The following is a 22,649-nucleotide window of genomic DNA, read 5'->3' on the forward strand; positions in this document are numbered from 1 at the left end:
TTCACACATGTTAATTCCCGTTCATCTGCACTCTTCCTTGAAGCCAGAGTAGGTCAAGAATGAGCACAATTAACTCCATTCTACAGAGGGAGAGAATGAGGCACAAAGTGAGGAGACCAAGGGTTCACAGTGAATGGACTGTGCTATACTGTCCAGGGCTAACCCAGAAAGCAGGGCCTCAATGGGCCCTCTGCCATAGGTTTGTATGCATTTGACAGGAGAGAAAAAGAAAACAAACACATCATTCAAACAAGTGTAAATTGGTTGTATGAACCCTGAGTGGAGAATGTAAATAGATCTAACACTATAAAAACAATAAGGGCTCCCCCATGAGTAGGAAAGGGTCTTGAGGGGTGGCCACACTCTCTGTCACTTCTTAACACTCATCCTTGCCATTCTTTCTCTGGAAGTTGTCTTCCCTGCTTCACTCTACAGACTCTTGTCCATTAACCTCAAAACTCACTCAAAGTTCACTCTCCCAGGAAGCCTGTCTCAACAGAAGTGGGAGAGGAGCTAGAAGCATTGGCTACATGGGGGGCTACGTACACAGCCTCAAACCAGTCCTCCAGGTCTGTGCTGTCCAACACAGCAGCTATACGTTGCTCTTGAGCTACTGAAGGGTCCAAACCGTCCAAACTGAGATGTGCTATAAATGCAAAAGACACAGCAGATTTCAAAGACTTAGTATGAAAAAGAGGTTGTGAAATATCTACTCGATTAATTACATATTGAACTGATATTTGGGATATATTGTATTGAATAAAATTATTGTATTATTGAAATTAATTTCACCTGGGTTTTTTTGTTTTTACTTTTTAAAATTTATCTATTTGAAAACCTGAAAGGACATACATGACTTGCATTTGTAGTTGACATTATATTTCTGTGGAATGGCACTGCTCTAGGCCCTTCTGCCCAGTTACTGAGAAATCAGTTATCAGATCTCCCTAGGGGAAGCTGAGGTGTCTAGGTCAGCCCATTTTATCCATGTGAATACCTGTGATTTGGAAGGAATAGTATTCTCTGTTCCTGTTGAAAGAGAAAACCAGGGTCTCAGAGGCCCCGAGGAGCATGTTCAAGGTCATGGAGCCCCTGAAGGTCAGACCTGGGCTGGTTTACACATCTTCTGAGTCTCAGACCTATGATTTTTCTACCAGATATAGAATTTCCTTTGCTATTAAAAGTTCTGCTTTTAGCTTCTTTTCTATAGTTGTTACACAGCAAGGCACAGCTCTGAGCTGGTCTTTGCCAGGATCAAATATCCCCCATTACCATGGGACTACAGAGGGCCCAACCTCATGCCTCAAGGTCCATGAATCCTTTCAGAATTATAGCACTTTCTTTCTCTTTCCACAAACAGACCCCTATCTCACTCCCACACTCCCTTACTTAGCATCAAGTAGAGGGATAAACTAGATCGCTTTTGTGTACACACAGATTCTGATCTGTGTGTAGCTAATGTAGCTGTGATCATAGGTCACCAGCCCACGATAGCTGACCAGGGGGCAGCCTGCCAGTAGGCAGGGAGCCAGTATTCATAACCCTTTCTGTCAAGAACCTGAACATTTGCCTGGCTACTAGAACATCTGGATACACTGAAGAGCACAGGCACTGTCTTTGGCTGCTCTACCTGCCCAAAGCAAGATGCAGATGGGACTTACAGACTTCTCAGGAAGCTCCAAAAAGCTTTTCATGTGCAAGAATTTCATACTCAATTATTTGAATTCTAGTTGGGCTTCATCTATTTCAGTTCCCAAAGTGATCTTGGTTTTATACTACTAAGACTCATGGGATCAGTTCTCCCATTCCAGGATTACTCCTTCTCCACTGACTCTTGATAGTAGACTATGGCATATTGACACCTATCCTTTTGGGTAAGGTTCTCAAAGGCAGAGATGAACACCCTGGGGAGTCTATTCTTCTTCAAAAATGCTTCCCACAGGGGCGCCTGGATGGCTCAGTCGGTTAAGCGTCCGACTTCGGCTCAGGTCACGATCTCACAGTTCGTGGGTTCGAGCCCCTCGTCGGGCTCTGGGCTGACAGCTAGCTTAGGGCCTGTTTCTAGCTTGGAGCATGTTTCAGATTCTGTACCTCCCTCTCTCTCTAACCCTCCCCTGCTCATGCTCTCTCTCTCTCTCTCTCTCTCTCAGAAATAAATAAAACATTAAAAAAGAGAAATTAAAAAAAATCAAAAATGCTTCCCACAGAAAACAGTGGATGCAGAAGTCTAACCTAGCTGCTACTCATACCAGTCATTACCTCTTCCACCATTAAAAATTATGACTCAGGAGGAGACTGCCTCCCTAACCACCAGAAGCTACTTTATGGGATAAGAAAAAGGAAGGGATCATCTCTACTCTTCAAGTCCATCAGAGAGAGCAGGACATCCACCCACAAGGAACAAGGCTTAGAGTCCTAAATTCCTTAAGTGAACCATAAGACTGGGAGAATGATTGAGCCCTTGGAAATTTATTTGGTCCATCTGTAAATGGTGAAATACTCCATGTCTACTTTGTAGCTTATCTTCTCTGAGAGAGGATAATCAAAGACACTGAAGTGTACAAGATATGGTCACACACCCAATTAGTGAGTGAAGTACCCCGGAGAAAACAAATAGGCTCTTGAATGCCAAACTGAATGTATCCAGAGAGGAGTGAAGTATCACAGGGGAAAATGAAGTAAAAGACATTTTAAGTCTCTGAAATTGACAGAAAGAGACAGAATTGTCTTGTGGAGTACCTGTTAAAAATCCAGAGATTGTGAAATATGTTTAAAATTTCTCAGGTCCAAAGCATGCTCTGTAGTCAAATGTAGTAAACTTGGATTACTGGAGACCTTGTTCAAAAGGCATCATCTTTGTAACATCTTCCAGACCCAAGGCAGAGTGAGCCAATGTCACCCCAATGCTCACATGTTCCCAACATGCTTCCCCCTATCTGCTCAGAGCACTCTGAACACTCATTGACAAATATCTGACCTCAGGTCTACTGGCCCACCAGACATCAGAGCCACAGGGACAGATGGCAAAGCTAATTCATCTTTATATCCCCAGTGCTGAGCACATTGGAGGTGCCCAATAAACACATGGTCAATTGATGAGAGCAATTCAGGCAGTGACTTGCAGTGAATAACCAAAGCTAGCATAGTCAAGAAAACAGTAGAGGGCCTCACAAACAGGTGAGGGAGGGAGAGAAAAGACAGCTTTGGGACTTATGGATGTGTTTGTAAAAAAGCTTTGGGTGAAGGAAATCTCAGCAGGCTGTGTTTCACAGTTGGCACTCTTGGGAATTATCAGACCTTTTAAGGAGGGTAACAGCAACTAAAAGGGAAACAAAATATAATATAGTGTTCTGGAAAAATAAAGAAACGACCAGAGACAGAGAAACTTTATCCAAATTTCTGTCATGAAAGTTGTCCAGCAGGTACACACCACCCAAAGCTATACAAAGATTTTCTAGAAAGGGAGAGTCTTTTGATTCATTTTTCTAGGGCTTGGATGAGAAATCAAGTGGCACGCACACACTATCATCGAGAGAGCAGTCCCGTTTCAAACACTCCTTTCTCCCAGGTCATGTCCGTTGCTCTCTTCTTTATGTGAGTACTTTATTAAGTGCCCACTTGGGTGAACAGTATGATGAGACATAGCAGGGATACAAAGAGAAAAGGGGGGCTTCTGCTTTTCAGTTGCTTGACAAACCTCTTACCTGGCCAGAATCCTTGAATATCAGGAAAATAAGAGGATAATTTACCACCGGAAGACCATTTACCAAAAAAAATCAAGGAAGGAAGAGACTCCTCTCTCCTTTCATTGGTAACTTACCCATTAGTTTAAGAGAGTATGAGGGTCTGCGGACATACAATTTGTGGTGAAGAACCCTCTAGTAACAATTTTGCTTAGTCAGGACCACTCTAGGACATTAGATGAGAAGAAGTAAGCCCTAAGTATTGGGGTAGACACAGCACAGAGATGCTGAAATCAAGATGGAGTGGGTGTTGTCTACTTGTACAAAGTGGCAATTTCACAGTTGTAACCTGGGTCCTCCTGCTTCAATCCCATCACAGAGCAGGTCAAGAGGATGCTGCAAGCTGTCTTTCCATACTGACGATTCCCAAGTGCATGGCCCTATGTGTATTCAACACATGTTTCTTTTTTTTTTTTTTTAAATTTAAAATTAAAAATTAATTTTTAATTAATTTTAATTAATTTTTTTATTTTTTTTACAAATAGTTTATTGTCAAATTAGTTTCCACATAACACTCAGTGCTCATCCCCATAAGTGTCCTCCTCTATGCCCATCCCCCCCTCCCCCCCACATCCATCAGTCCTCAGTTTTTGTCAGCATTCAAGAGTCTCTCATGGTTTGCCTCTCTCCCTTTCCCCCACCATTTCCGCCCTTCTTCTCCCCCTTGTTCCTCCGTCAAGTTCTTCCTAATCCTCCTATACGTGCACACATATGATATTTGTCCTTCTCTGCCTGACTTATTTCGCTCAGCATAACACCCTCAAGGTCCATCCATGTTGCTACACATGGCCAGATTTCATTGTTTCTCATTGCCATGTAGTATTCCATGGTATAGATAAACCACATCTTCTTGATCCATTCATCTGTTGATGGACACTTAGGCTCTTTCCATGTTTTAGCTATTGTGGAGAGTGCTGCTATGAACATTGGGGTACAGCCCCTCTGGAAAACACATGTTTCTTGAACACGTAGGATGTGCCAAATGTAGGAGCTGGAAATACAGAAGTAAACAAAACAGACAAAAATACACCCCCTGTCCCCCACCACGGAGCCTATGTTCTAGGGGGCAGTGATAGACAATGAACAAGTAAACAAGGAAAAGACTTAATAGTAGATGAGAGGACAGCAAGTATAACATAAAAATACATCATGGTACAGGTAGATAGGTAATGGAGAGTGTGGCAGATTTGAATCCAGTGATAAGGTCATGACTTTTGAGCAGAGATGTGCAGAGGTAAGAAAGCAAGTGAAAGAATATCTAGGAGAAAAAGCATTCCAAGCAGAGGGAACAATAAATGCCATAAGGTTCCAAGACATGATCCTATAGGAAAAGAATCAGAGTGGAAACAAGCCATTCTCCAAATTGAAAGCCTACAATGACACCCTATGCTCTGTAGCAACAAATCTCAATTATTCAAACCAACATCTCATATTCTCCAGAACTATCTAGACTTCCTCTCCTAGCTCCCTACCATAGCTCCTCAGACCCCACTAGACCAGGCTCTCTAACTCATATACTAAGCTCATTCCGACTCTATGTTGCTGTCAGGTCCAATTCAGTGTGAGCTATAAAGCATATCCATTTGAAGATAGAATTGGGCTCACACGTAAGTGGCAAAGACTGCACCTTTAAGAAGGACTCCTAGAAGAGGAAAGTTATCTCAAAAATTGTCATGGCAAAAATTAAAAAAAAAAAATTGTCATAGGATCTACCTTCTCTTACACTGAGTCTAACCACCTCCCAACATCACTCACTATATGCTCTACTGCCTCTTGCTCCCTGGGTTCAGGAGGACTTACCTGATTCTATAGTCTTCCAGCTTTTACATACTTGGCTCCTCAACCAGGACTGGAGCTGGTTTTCTGTTTTCTCCCCATCTTCAGTGATAGTTTCTCCTGTATCCTTTCTAGTCCAAACTGACTTATCAAATTCAGCATGTGAGTCTGCATTTCTATTTCCGTGACCCATTTTGATCCCCCTTGCTTTCAGGTTTATACTATTGGAAGCCAACTGTTAAAATTAATTCACCTGTGTAGACTTGGGAAGTACACTTTCTTTCTCTACTGTTCACATGCTTCATCAGAATGAGAGTGTTGGACTTGGAGAAGTTCAAGATCTTTTCTCATTCTGGTATTCTTAGAATCTATGTTTAATTTCCATTCTCATGACTTAGCTCAGATTGCTTCCTGTCATTAATTCCTCAATCAATCTTTTTAAAAATTTTAATGTTTATTTATTTTTGAGAGAGTGGGGTAAGAGGTAGAGAGAGGGGGAGACACAAAATCTGAAGAAGGCTCCAGGCTCTGAGCTGTCAGCACAGACCCTGACGCAGGGCTTGAACCCACAAACCATGAGATTATGACCTGGCCAAAGTCAGATGCTTAACTGACTGAGCTACCCAGGTGCCCCCTCAATCAATCTTTATGAAGCTTCCACTCTGCACTAGGCACTGAGTCAGTTTCTAGATAAAGATGAACAGGACACAGTCTTTGCTTCATGAAAGCTTGCTAAACCAACCTGCCACTGATATAACATGAGTGCTAGGGACAGGTGGGAACACCTGTTTTGGGGAGGAAAGGGATAAGGTGTTGGGGATACTTCTCCAGTGACAGATGAGCTGCATCTCAGAGTCTGTGTAGAAGAGAACTAAGGGAATATGGAGAAGAAATAGTTACAAACAGGGGAGACAGTTTGTGCTGACAGGCATGAGAGAACATAAACTATTGAAGGAGTCTCCAGTGGAAGAGAAAGGTTGAGGCACAAGGCACGTGGCAATAAATGACACTCAAGAGGTGGGCATGGCCCAGACCCTAAAGGTCCTTGAATGCCATCTTATTTTAGTTTTCTAAAAAAATGTTTTAATGTTTTATTTATTTCTGAGAGAGAGACAGCATGAGCAGGGGATGGTCAGAGAGAGAGAGGGAGATACAGAGTCTGAAACAGGCTCCAGGCTCTGAGCTAGCTGTCAGCACAGAGCCCAACAGCTCGAACCCACGAACCGCGAGATCATGACCTGAGCTGAAGTCAGACACTTAACCGACTGATCCACCAAGGCTCCCCCTTTGAATGGCATTTTAAAGGGTTTGGTTATTAACTTAAAGGAAATGAGCATTTTTAAGAAGGAACCTGAGTGGGGGGTGAGGCAGAGAGAAAGAGAAGAGTTAGGAGAGCTTTTAGTTGTCCAGATAAAAGTGATGAAAACCTAGGCAGAGCTGGGGCCAGGGAATCAGACAGAGGGATTAAGTTTTAAAGCTTTTTAGAAGATAGAGTCAACAGGACATGGTGACTGTAGGCTTAGGGGTAAGGTAGAAGGAGAAATCATGTTTCTGGCCACGTGACTAAATAAATGGTAGCTGCCTTTAAGAGACAGTGATTGTAACAGAATAAGGAAAAATTTTGGTGGAAGAGATTATATTCAGATTTGTCCATGTTAAATTTCATGTACATTTCCTTGCCTATAAGCTTTCCTAGATCTTATTCTATAGTCCCTGTCTTCACCTTAAGGTCACTATTTTTTTTTTTTTTTTCATTTCACTTGGTTTGGTCCCATGTGTATATCTTTCTTGCATCTTGCTCTTCCATCTTGGAGTGAACCATCTGCTTGAGCCTGGAATCCTTTACTTCCAGGTACTACATGGACCTAGCATAGCGCGCTTGGCTCAGCTTGTAGAAAAGGCTTTCTAAATCCTTGCCTTGTAGTCAGGGCCCCAAGAAGGGCTGGTATCAAAAGCCTCAGGAGATAATGTAGGCGGAGGAGAAAAGACTCCCCTCTCTCTCCTCCACTTCAAGAACACATGTCCCCCAGCATGGAGGGCAGAATCGAGCTGCTCATTTCATGTTCACTCTTTTATGTCGCCGTTTTGAAATTTGATGTTCAAAAGCTCAGAGGCTATAGCAAGCAATCAATCCAAATGGAAATGTTTGAGGACTGCTGAAGCAGGGGGAACATGTTTCTGAGGGTTGGGATTTTTTTTTCTTAGGATTTGTGCCACACAGACATATCTTTCTAATAACAAAGAGAAACTCGTGAAGATGAATGGGATAATGAACTCTCTTGCCTTTATGGACAGGGGTGGAGCTGCTTGAAGGTGAGAGCCAGGCCGTAGTGTGTGGCTGTTCCCACACCATGAGGGGCCTGATGGGGAACTACAGACAGATAAAATTTACCTTTGGAGACTTTGCACGTGGGAGGTGAGTGAGAAGGGGAGGAGGGTAGCAGACATAAAGCAAAGGGAGGAGACAAGGGAAGAGTGAAGGGAAAAAAGGAACAGTCTGTATGGCTAAGAAGGGAGAAATGTTTTGACCTAGTGTCCCCTCCCAGAGGGAAGAGGGAGAATGAAACGACATGCAGATGCTTGTACATACCTCTGTTATTGTTGGTAGTAGTATTGTCATTATTAATATTATTTTTATCCCAGGGATGATCTTAACTGCTTTCCCCTTCAGAGAGTCTCTAGCAGGTTTGATTCATGTAACACCTCACTCAACTTAAAGTCCACAGCCCCACTGATCTTTGGCTTAGGTTTATAGTTTGTCCTGAAGCATTATGAAGCAGGAGGAAGATGGACTATGGGGTCATTTATTTGGGGAATAGGCAAATCTCAGGCCAAACTCAGACCACAGTTACTTTCCTGAGTGGCCATTGGAGGGAGCTCTGGCTGCCCAGGAAGGTCATCCACAAAGGACCCCAAGGAAAAAACATCCAGTCTCTGTAGGCAGTCTGGCCTACAGTCTCTTGGTGGCTTATGGGACCTTGCTACTTCCAGGTTTTCCTGGGTACTTGGAACAGGGCAATCTTCCAGACTGCCTCAACTGTCTAGTGACAACCATGCAGCCCTTAGATCTTAGAGTCTTACCACATCCCTCGCCCTCATTTCCCTTCCTCTCTGAAGGGAAAATCTAAAGGGAAGGTCTACTCTTCCCACCAATTTTCTAGGACATTAGTCTGTACTCACCAATCCCATCCCTGTTACCTTGTCTATCTACAAAACTCTCCTTTTCCCTTCTCATTCATCCTCTGTGGATCTTTCCTGGATCATCTCAATGGTGATGGCAGCTGAGAAAAGGCATCAAAAGATGGAGGCAAGAATACTTGAAAGTCTATGTATGACAAATGAGATGGCTTCTCAAGGGCTATGGTTGGCAATGTCACTCATTGGTGGAATCCTCAACCTTCAGATCCCCTCAGTCACACTGCTGCCTGTACCAACTCCATTGTGTGAAGATTATAGAAACCCCTGGAAGAAGCATCTTTTGCTCTCCCATTGGAGCTGTTTATGCCCTTTTTGCTTAACTGATGATGTTGGAAACTGTGCTTCCCACTAACTGCTCATCAAGGGCAAGTAACTAGACATTATTCCAGCAAACAGGCAAGCCAAAGGCCAGTTTTCCAAGGTCAGTTTCCAGGGTGTCACACTACACATCAGGCCCCAGCATGGGCTCCGGGAACCCTATTCCCACACTCCCAATGGTCTATGGAGCCCAAGGCCCAACTAAGCTTAAAATTACGTTTCCTGCTTCTTCAAAAGCAATGGGGACTTAATTTCTGATCTTCTGGTGAAGAATGGAAAGGGAAAAGATACAAAAAAAATTATTTAACTTTAATGAATTCTCTAAAAAATTTTTGTGGAAAAATATACATAACATACAAGTTAACATTTGAACCATTTTTAAGTACAGAGTTCATTGGCATTAAGCATATTCACACTATTGTGTAACCATCATCACTAGTCATTTTCAGAATTGTTTTATCATCCCAAACTGAAATTTCATGTCCATTAAACAATAAATCCCCATTCCCCACTCCCTCATCCCTGTAACTACTATGCTACTCTCTGCTCTATGAATTTGACTCTTCTAGGTACTACATAAGTGGGATGGTACAATATTCCTCCTTTTATGACTGACTTATTTCACTTAGCATAACGTTTTCAAGATTCATCCATAATATAGCATGTATCAAAATTTCATGTTTTTAAGGCTGAATAATTCCATTGTATGTGTGTATCACATTTTGTCTATCCATTCATTTGTTAATATTGGGTTGTCCTCACCCTTTGACTATTGTGAACAAGGCTGCTATGAACATTAGAGTATACATATTGGTTTGAGTCCCTGCTCCAATTCTCTTGGGTAGATACACAGGCATGAAATAGTGGCATCATGTGCTAAGTGTCAGTTTAGCTTTTCAAGGAACCACCACACTGTTTTCTACAGTGGCTGTACCGTTTTACAACTCCATCAACAGTGTAAAGGGTTCTAATTTCTCCACATCGTCGTCAACATGCTCTTTCCTTTTTCTTTTTCTTTTTTAATGAAAGCCATCAAAATTGGTGTGATAAAGCATTTTTAATGATCACCTGTCACAGATTGGCTTTAGTCTCTAAATGAGAAGACTAAGGTTCAGCACAGTTAGTTGACTTTCCTATAAACAAAGTTGCCACAAAAGGATAACAGGAGCTCTTTTTGACTCTACAGGACCCCAATCAACCTGTTGACTCTCCTCTCTGCTTATGGCAGGATTAGATATATAGAAGGTCTTAAAAAGTGTTTAAATGAGAGATTTGAGTATCATATGAATGCCATATGTATATTATCCATACATTTCAAGCTGGTCTTTCTTCTGGGCAGAGCCATGAGTCAACAGGAAACAACTCCTCAGCCAACAAATGATCCAAATTTGGGTGAAAGAGAGACAGAAAACCCCCAATTTCCACATAAGCCTCACAGATGTGGTAGGCTTTCAGGACTCCTCCCGCAGGAAAATGAGCAGCACCTCTATCACCACCAAAACAAAAACAGGTTGTGGAGTGACACAGAGATGACTTGCTTAACACATAGGTACTCTCAGTAGTTATGGGGTGATAAAAGCATACAAGTCATAAGTAGCCAACTGGAATGGCACCACCTATCTAGCCCCTACTAAGTGTCAGATGCCTCACCTGAGTCCCTGTAATGTCTCTCTGGCAGGCATACATATATCATTATCTCTGATTTACAGATGAGGAGAACCTGAGCAATAAAGTGACTTATCCAAGTCATAGCACTTGGTGGCATAATGGAGCCAGGATCTGAGCTCTCATCTGTGTGGTTCCAAATGCCACATTCTTTCCAATTCAAACACTCTTCCTGCAGTGGCATATGTGTAACCCAGGAGCTTCAAGCTGTGGGCCTGGAGGTAAGCAAATCATGGAGTGAGCATAGTATACTTCTTGGGAACATCTTTTACTTCAAAGTTTTGAGAAAAACAGCAAAACTCAAAAGATAATTTTTTTATGTTAAAAATATATATTATGGAATATAATGCAAAATTCACACAAAAAGTATAAGATAAAACATACAGCTTCAAAGATACTTCACACTGACAGCCAGCTGCCTTAGGCTCTACTCCCAGACCCCCGGAGGTAATGTGTACACACCTCTGCTGTTAGGACCCCTTCCATGGCAGTCTTAGAATAATGCTGCCTTAAAATTAGGGCCTGAAAATTTGGACTTAGGAGACCCACCAGCCTAGGTTTGAACTCTGATTCTCATTTGCCAGCCAACAGAACCTTAAGCATTTTTTTGTTTGTTTGAGTCTTAGGTTAGTTTGAATCTAGGCTACATTTTCCTCACTGATGAACTAGGGGGAAAATAGTCCAACTACTTCATACAGTTACCATGAGGGTTAAGTAAGATAGAGGTACAGATAGAGATAAATAGGTATCTTTTTTAAAAGTTTCTGGAATGTAGTAAGGACAACATATGGGTTCTTCTTATCATTATTTACTCCGAGCCTGTTTATTTATAGAATTGGAAAACTACTATACACATTGCAAGAGCATCATGAACATTAAATGAGACATTACATACAAAGCACACAGTGTAGTGCCAAGCAGATAGCAACTTTTCCACAAATGGTAGTTATTCCAATTATTATCACATCAGTATTGTGATAGCATTGTTCCACCTCCCAGGAGGAGTTCAAAATACAACACTAATCTGTTGATGTCAGTTTCATGGATTTCAACTTCCTTGCTATTTTGCACAGTTTCTAAACAGGGTATCTATAGAAGATAGAATCCTGGACTCTTTGAACCAAAGATTTGAATTAATGTGACATTGCCCGAAATTGCTATGAGTGGTGGAGTTTTCTCTCCGATGCAATGGAAAATTATCATACAAGACATACCTTTAATCCAATCTTTCCAATCATCCAGGGCCTCCTCAATGTCCAGCCTCCTCCAGGAAGACTTGCAGGGTGACCCTCACACCTCATCATATACAAAGCCTTTTAAAGACTTACGCAATGAGGTGTATTTTCCTTTGTGTCTGTCTTGTTCCTCCAATTTGATTGTGAGCTCTCTATGGAGGAATAGAATTTTCACCCATGGACCAATGGTATGCAAGGTAGGGACTGAAATCCCCAAACCATGAGCTCTTTTTCTAGTTGGTCAGCCCAAAGAAGGTTTCTGGTTGGGGGGAGGGGTTCTTTTTTTTTTTTTTTTCTTATTTTGTAATTGGGGGAACCATTTCTTTGGTTCAAGGGCGTTCCTTCTTCAAATTCATACCAAATATCCTACATATCAGAAGTGATAATCTCCTGTACTTCCTCCATAGTAGGACCAAGTTTGGGATCACTAGTGGTACTCCATAAAATACTTGAAGTAGGATTCTATAAGTTCTGAGTCTGGGTTTTGCATTCTTTTAGCACAATGTAGGATATAATAAGCCAAAACCTCATGATATATCAGGGAGGGAGAAGAGCCTGAGTCTTCAGACTGGGAAGCCAATGCATCTTCCTTTGGGGATAATCACTATGAATGAAATAATAATCTATAACTGAATGTCTGGGCCTTCACCACCTATAGGTATAAGTGGTCCTGTCAACAGATCCTGTCAACAAGAGCCTCCAAATGGCCATGGTGATTGGACCATGACTTCAGGGCACCACCCGAACTTAGGACCCCTTAAAAGTCTTTCCTGTAATACCTGACAGTCCCTAGAGCACTAATCCCATGCATTAGAACTCATTTCAGGCCCCCATGAAGCCCAATGTCCCTGTGAAGCCAGTGGGAGATGCCTGCTTTCCCTGTCTGCTGAAGCTGAAGAGTGCTGAAGCTGAACGTGCTCTGAGGGGCCCAAGTGGAGTGGGGGGGGGAAGGGGGAGGGAGGAGGAATAAACCACACCTGAACTCAAGGCTCCCAGAAGAACTTCTGAATCCAGATAGACAAAGTTCAGCTGCTTTAGATTTTGGATCTAATTGCTCCCTCTTCTTTCACTAGAAATCAGTCACTAGGCAAGGGTACCACAATGGTGCACCATTGTCTGCACCATTCTCCTGACCATGGCTGCCCTCCCCCACCCTGTCCCCTCTGGTGCCTCCACCCACCACAGTAACATGAGATCCAAACAAACTAAGCTCCTGGTATTTAAAAATAGGAAATACTTTTTTCAGTATGTTATAAAAAGCTCTAATACAGAACAAGTGTGTGAATAGCAGGCTCCCTTGACCCTCATCTCACTGCTTGTACAAAGGGCAAATGAACTGGGGTTCTGCCAGGCCACTTGGCTGCAGTTAATTTACTTAGCCCTTTCCACCCCAGAAAACACATTCACATGTATTATCTCAATTGATCTTTATGGAAACTTTGTGTTGAGGTCAGTGTTTTTTGTCCCATGTCCATTGCTCACAGCATAAAAAAAAGAATATCAGATTAAAGAGGCTTCAACTTGAGGTACAAAGGATAATTTCCAGACGGGAGTTGAAAGTGTCCAAAGCTTACACAGACGTATCAACAAGGGGACAAAGCATTTAGCTCCGAAGCCAATAGGGTATATAAGCATGTGTGTAAATGTGTATGCCCGTGTATTCACATGTGTGAACATGTATGTATGATGTTTACATACAAGCAGAACATTAAGGACCAGCTGAAATGCTCTCTTGGAGGTCCAGGCTGGGAATGGAGAAGGTAAATTGTGAAGAGTCCAGAGCTGAGAGTGGTTTTATTGTTTTGTATCGTAACAAGGGCCCTCGAAAGCTGCCGGGCACTGTGCCACCCATTCTCTGGCTGTGGGACAAGCAATCCTGGCGAAGGTGCCAGAAACTGTTTCTTCACTGACCATCTTCCCAGTTTCTGTCCAAAAGAGAGGCCAGATGGAGGAGGTCGGTGGAGGGGCAGCCATTCCCTCGGCTCTCATCCAGTCTGTCAACCCTAAACTATCAGATCAGCATGCAGGAAGCAGTTTAACTAAAGTGATGTCATATGCTGGGGCAAGATGGTGAAGTGGAGAGGAATTAAACTGTAGGGGAAGGGGCAGTCGGACCTGTCCCCTCCTGTGGAGCAGGTGCCGGCTGCCATGTGGAGGTGGGGAAGAGGGCTGGAGATGGCATCCTGCTCCCAGGCCACACTGGAATTGGTTATCTTTCCCCACATCATTCCTAGGATAGAGTGGGACCTTCCGATGCCAGATTGCTGCCTATAAGGATCAGCAGAGAAGATATGAAAAGTGAGTCCTAGAATAAGTTATGGAGTAAGGAATGAAGCAAGGAAATAAACGTGGGGCATAAGGAAATGCCTCATATCTTCCATACCCACTGCTCTGCCTGGCAGTTATTGGGCATGTAATGGGGCCAGAGTGAAAATCAGTGAGTTGGGACATCAGGAGAAATTATAGGAGGTGGAAGACAGATTCCAAAGGGGAGGAAGGTAGAGAGAGAAGAGAAGAAAGGATGTTGAAAGAAAAGCAAGAGAGAGGTCAAAAATGTCAGTTGGGCAGGACTTCAGAGGTGGGCTGATTCAGCCTTTAATCTGGTCGAGGAAGGTACTGCACCCCAAAGGATGAAAGGCCCGTAGTGGACAGACACAGGTGTTATAACGGCGACTGAGTCACCTTGCAGTTGTGGGACCCTGGTCTACTAGCCTCCTTGAGCCTCAGTATTTTCAGCTGTCAGATGGAAACAGAAGAACTGGGATTTCAGAGTCACTGTGAGGACTAAGAGAACACATGGCTGTGTAAGTGACAGCCCAAAACAACGCTACACCTGAGTTTAAAGGTCACTCAGGCATTGCTGGGTCATCTACTCAGTGTGTCCCCAGGCTGCAGTCACAGGATTGGCTAGGACTACGATCTCACCAGAAGCTGAAGGTCCCCATCCAGACTCACTGGGTATTGACAGAATTCAGTTCCTTGTGGCTGAAAGCCCTCGGTTCCTACAGGCCATCCACAGTTCCCTGCAATGTGGCAGGGACATATGCAGGGGAGCATCTTTCTTCCAGGATCCTGACAGGGTCACACATAATGCAGCATGATCAGCATAATCATGGAGTAACATCTTATCACCTTCACCATCGTTCATTGGTTAAAAGCAAGTAACAGGTCCCCATGCACTCTAGGAAGGGGGATTATATGAGGACATGACTGCTTAGCTGTCACCCTAGGGTGTGTCCATTTTCTTGGGCTTCATTTTCCTTCTTTGTAAAATGACACCCATAAAGCAGTTACCATTATTAAATAAATTAATATGATAGAAATTATATTGATATGATAGAAATTAATAGAAATCATATTAACATAATAGAAAATATATTAATGTAATAGAAATTATGGGGCGCCTCAGTCCATTAAGTGACTAGCTTCGGCTCAGGTCATGATCTCGTGGTTTGTAAGTTCAAATCCCTCATCAGGCTCTGTGCTGACAGCTCAGAGCCTGGAGGCTGCTTCAGATTCTGTGTCTCCTTCTCTCTTTGCCCCTCTCCCGCTCATGTTCTGCCTCTCTCTCTCTCTCTCTCTCTCTCAAAAATAAATTAACATTAAAAATTTTTAAAAAAGAAATTAATCTATCTATAAAACACTAAGACAATACCTAGTCCAGAGTATGTATTATATGTGTTTATTAAATGTTTCAAAATTAATTAATTTTTAAAATACTTATCATGCAGCAAGCACTCAATAAAGGAGTGATGTCTGAGGGCCACGGGTTATGTCCAGGTTACCAGGAACCAGCCACGCTGGGGCCCAGTGCCCATTCTCTCTGGCCCGCTGACTCTGCTGGGGAACAGAGGGGTAAAGGAATCTGGCATTCTGGGGTGAGGCAGCTGCAGGGATTTTCTCCGTTCCCTAGATGGTCGGAGTGCATTCCCATTTCCTCTCAGGGTCCTGGAGCTCTCTCTGTCCACACTGAAGGGCTCTGCACGCCTGGCCCAGTCCAGCCCAGACATGGCAGCAACCTGGGTGACCACCCCCTGCTCCCTGCCTCAGGCCCTTCCCTTCTCTTCCCTGAGGCAGTCCCCAGCCCTTAGCCCTCTGCCCTCCTGATTTCTAATCTAATTTATGCATAGCGTTTCTCATATTTGCAAAACATTAAAAAAAAAAAGTTAAAACTAAGAGGCTGTTTTCCATTCCTGCGGTGGGCTCTGCTTGCTGCCACGCACACTCACATGCGTATATTTGAACAAACTTGATTCAGTGTAGCTGACACAAAAACCACTTAGTCTTTTCTCCTACATCATCCTAAGTTAATACTCCTGACAGGATGCAGGAGGCCTTTCAGCAATTTTTCTCTTTCAGCTTTTCTCCTTCTGCCTCCCGCCACCTCCCCACCTCCCCCTTCTCCCTCACTCCCTTTCCCATCTGTAAAATTTGCTTTCAGCTCAAAAGCTGACCAGACCTTTGCAATTTGTATCCATCGCATCCTAAGACCAAATTGAAAGGGGAGCAGCAGCGCCAAATGGGAACGGGGCAGCCCAGCCTTGCAGGGATGGATTCTGTTGATGCCTGATGTGGGGGAATTTAACTGTTCCAGAAAGATAAGAGATGGGCTTGTTCCACTCCCTTCTTTGGGGAGCTCTCACTTGGAGAGGCCCTGCAGCCCTGGGCAGACTCTATAGTTTACCTGCTTCAGTTTCCTGACTGAGCTAGTCAGGCCTTTGTGTCTGTCCTGCAGTGGGCAATGGGCAGTGATTTCCAAAGCCTCAGACCTTGTATCTCAGCTGTGAATCTTTAAGCCCAAAAGGGAGAGGACTGAATTGTGTTAAACAAATACATATATATTTTGCCTTGCCACCTCTGTGTCTGTGTCTTTCTGCCTCTATCTCTCTTTCTCTGCCTCTTACCATTTGTATTGCTCCGTATCTGCCTCTTTCTCCATCTCTGTCTCACTCTCTTTCTCCACATGTCTCTCTCTCTTTCTCTCCCTTTCTCACTCACATGCGTGGGTGTGCATGCACGTGCACAAACACACACAAGCCCGTAAGCCTGGGCCTTGATGCACACTCTTGCCTTTTCCACCCTTAACCCTTCTTCCCACCCTACCCCCGCTTCTCATTTCCCAGAGCATCAACCTGCCTTTGGGTTCATTTTCAGCAGGTACTAGCATATGTGCAGAGAGGGGCGTTGCAGCTTGATCACTGGACACTGCTTCAATTAAAATGTTCCAGTGGCTGCAGCTCAACCCAGGCCCCCAAGCCCTAGATTTGCCCCATTTCAGCCCTGCTGACTCCGACTGCAACCCCAGCCTGGAGGTGCCGCTTTCTGGGGCTATGCCGCCAGCAGGGGGCAAGCTGGCCCCACAGCTGGCAGCCCAAGCCAGTGACAGGAGGCAGGGAGAGGCAGGGAGTGGCAGCACTAACCTTGTGTGGGGAGGCAGTTATTTAAGGGCCCAAACTTCACTACTGCTGGCATCATATTTCCTGAGAAGGAGCCCTAAGCCTCAGGCCAGCCAGGAAGAAGCCAAAGCTGTTGAAAACCATTAAAAAGGAAGCACAAAATTAGCACAGCCTGTCTCTGGGATGGTGTCAGGTTACAGGTGCCCGGTCTGGGCTGCTGGCATCCAGAGAATAATGGTGACATAAAAAAGAATAGCTACCACAATTTGATACTTGTCACCCATGCTACCTACCTACCTTTTTCTACCACAAACAACTGCATTGGTATTATCTCTGTTCTGAAGATGAGAAAATTGAGTTCCAGAGAGGCTAATTAACCTGCCAAAGGTCACGTGGCAGACAAAGGATTTGATAGAGAACTGACTGACACCCTGTTGCCTCTTCCTGGGTGGGGTTTCAAGGAATCCTCCTCCCTTATTCAGAGGCCATCCTGCCCTCAGCTGGCTGTCCATGCCGCCCTGATAGTGGGGCAGGATACCCCCCCAGGAGTATTCTCACTTTCTAAGGGAATACAGGAGGCCTGTAAAAGGTCTGAATGAAACATTGGAAAGCACTGGAATGCAAACAAAGGAGGGATCCCAAGCAAGTGGCTTCTCACCTGTGCCTCTCTCTAGGAAATGTGGAGATAAGGCTAGAGGCTAGACCAAGGAGCTGAGTTTTTTATTATGTCTTTCAGAATTTTACTTCATATTAAATTTCTACCTTTCTATATTTTTCCTTTTATTTTATCAGGAGAAGCAATTTGGCAAATATCACAGAATAACAAGAAAAATGATACAATTAGCTTCAAAAACACACATAGTTTGAATCCTATATGCTAAAAAGAGTAGTAATGATCAAAGTCTGATTTTGAAAACACAGTGATCGCAAGTAGATTCTATATGAAGAAAAAAGCCTGTTCAGCCTGTTTGTTGTCACATTTATTCTTGTTTGACACTCACTGAAGGTGGGTGACAATCTACTGATGAAGGCTGGGTGAGGCCATGTGCTCAATGCTGATGCCTGCACTTACTCGTGTCAATGAATTGTGAAGAATGGGTACACAAGCCATGGGAATGATTGAGAGGCTGACCATTCAATTCATGATAAAATGTCACAAGAGAATATGGAGTTCAAGTAAACAACGCAACTGCCTATATGAATATTAACATAATACTGGTAAAGAAGTGAAATTATTCAGCTAGCTCAAGAGCAAATTGTTAGAAATGGCAAGGTAAACATGGTCGGAAGAAGCATTTTTGCCTTAATTCTAATATAACCTGTTAAACTAAAAATTAATAACACATTTGCTATGTCTACTGACATGTGACAGAGTGAAAATGACAAATATTTGGTCATTCTAAACCCTTAGTTCCCTGTTGAAGATATTTTGAAAATCAAACTAATGTTTCTGGACAATTAATGTAGCTGGAGTTTCAAAAAATTGCCATATCCAATTAGAAAGAAGCAATTTTTTTGGTTTAAAATTTAGTGCATATCCGTGGGTTATTTTAGTCAGTCTCTCAAATATGTAAATGTAGTTCTTATTATAATATCTTTTCTTGTAGACATAACCTTCTTAGAATACAGAGACCAAGGAGCTTTAACCTGGGGTTCTATTTTTTTTTTTAATGTTTTTTATTTATTTCTAGGAGAGAGAGAGAAAGACAGCGTGAGCAGGGGAGGGTCAGAGAGAGAGGGAGTCACAGACCGAAACAGGCTCCAGGCTCTGAGCTGGCAGTCAGCACAGAGCCCGACGCGGGGCTCGAGCCCACGAACTGCGAGATCATGACCTAAGCGAAAGTCAGACGCTTAACCGACTAAGCCACCCAGGCGCCCCATAACCTGGGGTTCTAGAATGGGTTTGAGGGATCCAGGAACTCCCAACAAAATGTGAGGGAGGATTTGTCATGTGTGGGTGTTATGTACATGTATTTTAGAAAATAGTCCATAATTTTTATTGGATTCTCCAAAAGACCTGTGAGCAGAGAAAGTTGGAGAATGAACGTACTACATGGCCTTTGAGTTCCTTCCAGCTCTGACGTTCTAAAACAGATGAGTGCCTGTCTAATGAAGGAATTTCAGGACCATGGCAGATGAGATATCTGAGAATCAGGGAAGGGCTTTCCAGGGACCCCATACCATGATATTTAGGTGGATGGTGGTCCAGCTGTGAACAGTCATATGGTCTGTGAGCCTCTCTGCTTTTCATCTGATGATAATCTTGTATAGCTACAATTACAGGGAAAAGGATTGCTCACAGGGAACTCCTGGTGAATGAAGCACCCTAGACACAGCCCCCTTGGGAACCAGTATTCCACTGCTCACGTCAACAGAATGCCATTTCCACTGCCTATCAGTCTCACCTGGACCAAACCAGGGCTTTCTCTAACTAGATTGTCAAAGATGTTTGCAAGGTCCCTGCAAAAGTTCCAGAGCATACTGGAAAATTGGCCCACACCTTCTAGAGAAGCTGAATGCCATACCATGTTGGATGAGAGGAAGGTAAATCTTATTCTTCCTTGTCCCATTTGGCTCTTATTGTTCATATACCTGTTCTAAGATCAGATCAGGTTAAAATAGCCACCATCTTTACCCCTGATGAAAAAGAGAGGGGGTTGTCTTAAATTAACAGCAAACAAAGTTTAAGGGTGTAGGAAGAGGGCATGAAAGGAGAGGATGGTTCTGTGTATTTTGTGTTGTGACATTTATGATGATAGAGGCCAGTTATGAATCTAAGAATCTTGGATATATTTGGCACTGCACCCTAGCCCCAGACACCCTCCCTAGTCACTGTCATAAGCTCAGTGACCAGCTAGATAGACCACCTTAAGCCATTCCACTCCTCTAGCCTCCAGACTGCTCAGGTTCTTTGACTGGTCCTGCCTATAACTTGTGTGAGGTCTCCTCTGCACCTCTCAGAAGACATCCCTTCATGTCTCTGCAGGGCCCAAATATAGAAAGGAGCTGGAGATGTTCTCAGGTACTTGCAGCACTGCCAGACAGGCTGGACCAAGAGGAATGGCTTGTGCTATGCCACTTTCATTAAGCAAGCTAATAGGATATCGTTTCATAATGACTTGACTTTCTCTCTTCCTCTGCAAATATTGGTAGAATATGAAGTTTGCTCAAGTTTCCTTAAAATGTGTATTTGGATCACTTGGGATTTGAAATTGAAATTCTTAATAGGGCTCCAAATCACTCAATGCCCTTCAGTCCAGGGAATCCCATCCAGCATTGGTATGAAGGCCTCTGCCATCAACTGAAGTTGAGAAAAGAAGAATAGGGGATCTGTAGACAAACCGTGAAGCCCCAGAGTTAGGCAGGCAAGGAGGGAAGGATTTGATTCAGATGGGTATGGTAAAGGAGATGCATGGTGATTGGTATCAGGAAAGAGTTGCCAGAGTTAGTGGGCAGTGACCTGAAGAGAAGGTAGGAGAGCCTAGGATAGGGATTCAGAGGCTGAACACCTGAAGATAAAGATGCAAGTAGGTGATCACGATGAGAGAAGCCTGGTTGAAGATGGCAGGGGCCTGAGGGTAAGAAGCAGAAACTCCAAAGACTGGTGAAGAAAGCAAGTTTAGGACTGAGCCCTGAAGCAATGCAGTACTGGACAAGTAATCTAGATAAAGGCTCCAGTCTAGACACTAGAACCCATATACAAGCAAAGACTGGGCCTTAGAACCAGACTAAAAATGGTTCTGAATGAGGGTAAAAGGTCACCTTGATGCTGAATTCTGATAGTTGACCCTAAAGGAAGGATTGTATTGATTTTGGGTGATTTTTTTTTCCATCTGCTCTGTCTGCCATAGCAAAATACCATAGACAGGGTGGCTTAAACAACTCATATTCCTCAGAGTTCTGGCAGCTGGAAGTCTGAGATCATGGTGCTGGCTGATTCAGTTCTTGGTGAAGGCCCTCTTTCTGGCTAGGAGACAGTCTCCTTCATGCTCTGTCCTCATAGAGTGAAGAGATAGTCTTTCTCTATCTTCTTAATTGAGCCACTATTCCATCATGGGGGCCCCACCCTCACTACATCATCTAACCTCATTAGCTCCTAAAGGCCTCATCTCCAAATACCATCACATTTGGGAATTAGGATTTCAACACATAATTTTTACTCCATGGCAGGCTTTAAAGTATAGATCAGGCTCAGATAGCTCCTGGTGATTGTCCTATGGCCCCAGGTCCAGGGAGAGAAGAGAGACAAGACCATTATCTCAAGAAGAACATAAAAGAATATCAAACACTTGTCTTTCCACACGGAGATACAATCAGTGTAGTCCTTGTAGCTTGACAAAGATGCTGAACCCCAGTGATGGTGATGGTTCACTATATGAACTATTTCCAGGAGACACAAGCTTTATCTCCCCAAAAGAGACATGCGACAAGTATGAAAGCTCCAGAGAGGCTACAGATATCAATGTCCCTGGCAAGAATGGGGAACTCAGGACAGGCTGTTGCAGGGGGTACCTGTTGCAGAGAGACAGAGAGTTGTGGGCTGTGACAGGGTGGGGCTCATAAGCATGATTGTCCTTGGGCTTCTCAGGTTGCTTCATAGTCCATAGCAGGCTGCCTGGCCAGTATAGGGATGATTTTCCAATGAAGGTGTTCCTAAGACAATTAGGTTCCAATGATAGGAGAGAGTGATGAGTCGATGAGCAGCTCCTCACCACCCTCTCTAGCCTTGGCAACTTAACCATTCCAATGCCAAGATCCAAGAACCATTGTCTTCATCTGGAAACTGAACTGTTCTGACAACAGACATGGCAGAAAGAACACAGACTTTAGAATCAGTGTGCAGCTCTAACAGTGGTTCTCCACCAACAACCATAAAACTTTGGACTAATTACATAATCTCTCTGGGTTTCAGTATATTAATTTATGTAATTTAACAAAACCTGTTTCACAGATTTTTCATACTTACTACTAATAATAACAATAATACTAACTGAGCACTTACTATCTACCAGGTGCTGTGCTAAATGACTTAGGTAAATTATCTTCTCTAAATAGACTGTGGGCTTCATTTCAGTTCCCCTAAATTTCTATGTATGGAAAGGGCCAGAAATTTGCATCTGAACCCACCAGGTAATAGCTCTACAATTATAGGCCTCCTGTCCTTAGACAATGAATAGTCCCTATGGGGCTGTCCTGGCAAATCTGATTCTATTCCATGAAGACAAATGTGATGGACAAGCAGAGGAATGTTCTCATTCCAGGCTTCAGAAGTCACTGAAAACTGTGCATGCCTTAAACATGTACCCAGGTCTTGGGGC

The sequence above is a fragment of the Hyaena hyaena genome, unplaced genomic scaffold, assembly GCF_003009895.1.
Source record: "Hyaena hyaena isolate Hyena2069 unplaced genomic scaffold, ASM300989v1 scaffold_1504, whole genome shotgun sequence".
Taxonomy (NCBI): domain Eukaryota; kingdom Metazoa; phylum Chordata; class Mammalia; order Carnivora; family Hyaenidae; genus Hyaena; species Hyaena hyaena.